General features: G+C 34.5%; 1 protein-coding gene across 1 annotated transcript in view; it reads left to right on the plus strand.

Moving 5' to 3' along the window:
• CTNNA3 (catenin (cadherin-associated protein), alpha 3) overlaps positions 1-1,326 on the plus strand; it is a 2,098,639-nt gene that overhangs the window by 385,377 nt on the left and 1,711,936 nt on the right. The gene's annotated exons all lie outside the window — the stretch shown is intronic.

Below are 1,326 nucleotides of genomic sequence, written 5' to 3' on the forward strand. Positions count from 1 at the left end.
ATGAAAGTGATGGCAAAACCATGGCCTGTTAGTCTGGAATAGGTTTGAATATTAAAAAGACAATCTGCCAGTCATCATTGAGTAACTCAGCAGGAATTCTTGCTTTTTGGGGGATCTCAGAGGAAGTGCCAAGAAATTATGCTCAAGAATCTCAAGTTTGGTAAGAGCTAGGGAAAGGATTTCTTTCAGCAGAGCTGCAAAGTCACACCAGAAATAATTCTGAGAGTTGTGAAATGCCTTTTGAGGCAACTAGTATTTTTATATCAACTGTAAATTAATATCCTCTTCTTTTTCAATTTTATAGTTAGTTCTATGTTATAGTATTTTAAGTTTAGGAATTAACACAAAGTTAATTTTACAGATGAAAAATTGTATGTTGAAGGCCTTCCCATTTCTTGAATATTTTTCTTTTGCTACTTAATACAATGGGAGAAAAAGTAGATGATTTTCTGTACCAATTTCAAGTTTGGTAATAACTGAAGGATGCTTAAATAATAGGTAACTTTAACTAAATTGCAGAGGTGACAGAAAATAGGCATGATTTATTAAGTGCCTACTATATGCCAGCTATTTTTCTAAGTTCTTTACATGAACTATATAATGTAATCCTCACATTAATCCTATGAGGTATGTAATGTTGTCCTCATTTTACAGATGAAGAAACTGAAGTCCAGTGAAATTGAGGGATTTTTAAAAAATCATACAACTGGTATATGACAGAACTGGGATTTGAACTAAGGGCTCTCAGGCACTAAAGCCAATGTTCATTCCACAGTGTTTTACTTCCCACAGATGGGCATTAAATGTGACATTATTTAGCTACGGGTTGAATACACCTCTCAGGAGAAATCAGCTTGTTCTATGTATGTGTGAGAGTCAGTGAGGTTTATTTGCTGATTTCTTTCAATTGACTCAAGGGCCGATTCTCTAGGAGAAGGCAATGTCTTCATTTACTACCTGAAATAATAAATATGTGCCACAATTGCACAAACATATTGTATCTGCTAGGAACCAGCATACATATTTGATGCAGAATGAAAATATACCCTTTGTTTGGCTCAACCCGTTAATTTTAAAGTGCCTAGAGCCCAAAGTGACCCCAAACAGCTGGAATACTACCTACTATTCGAAAATAGACACTCAAATCCTCTTCCCATCCATAAAAATAAAATCGTTCTTCTTTTCTTAACAAGCTTTGTCAGTGTAAAAAGAACTAAAATTGATTGCCTGGTGTTTTTTCTTATTTTGTATTGAATCCTGCATTATACTGCTGTTATGATGAAATCTGAAGTAGTCACAAAAATCAAACACATTTCCTGCCTGCAA

The sequence above is a fragment of the Propithecus coquereli genome, unplaced genomic scaffold (assembly GCF_000956105.1).
Source record: "Propithecus coquereli isolate 6110/MARCELLA unplaced genomic scaffold, Pcoq_1.0 Scaffold117, whole genome shotgun sequence".
In the NCBI taxonomy this organism is placed as follows: domain Eukaryota; kingdom Metazoa; phylum Chordata; class Mammalia; order Primates; family Indriidae; genus Propithecus; species Propithecus coquereli.